Consider the following 564-nt stretch of genomic DNA (forward strand, 5'->3'; position numbering starts at 1 on the left):
TTTCCCAGCACTTTTTTTTTTTTTTTTGCTACCAGGACATCCAAGGAGCAAATTTTGCCCCCGTGCTGTAAATTTGCAGTACAGGGCACATTTTAACATTCAATGCATGAAGTTTGGGGTGCCACAAAGAGGTTTGTGGAACTGTCAACTTCATGCGTCTGCATGTGGGGACATGGCCTACATGTCTTTTTCTTTTACAACTCAGCACACCTGACTCAGAATTTCTCCTTTCAGGAATGGAACCAAAACCACAGAACAACTTTGCAAAAACTAAGAAGTTGACTCATAGTCTGCAAGACGTACTCTAAGGTCCAAGGTCCCCACCAAGATGTTGTACTCTGGCACAGGGGTCATAGCATATTGCTGCAAACTTTTCTCCTCTCAAGGCTGTAATCCCCCCCTACTACCTTGTCTCATAGCAACGTAGTCTGACAGCAATATATGCTTACTGCTACCTAGCCTCCAGGTTTTCTGCTTTTCAATCCTACCATTGGCTTTCATACTGAAGAGAAAGCAATATTTGTGGGTTTTGCTGGGTTTCCCTCCCCAGAGAAAGGGTCCCAA

Source organism: Gavialis gangeticus, unplaced genomic scaffold (assembly GCF_001723915.1).
Source record: "Gavialis gangeticus isolate Ggan-Ray unplaced genomic scaffold, GavGan_comp1, whole genome shotgun sequence".
In the NCBI taxonomy this organism is placed as follows: Eukaryota; Metazoa; Chordata; order Crocodylia; family Gavialidae; genus Gavialis; species Gavialis gangeticus.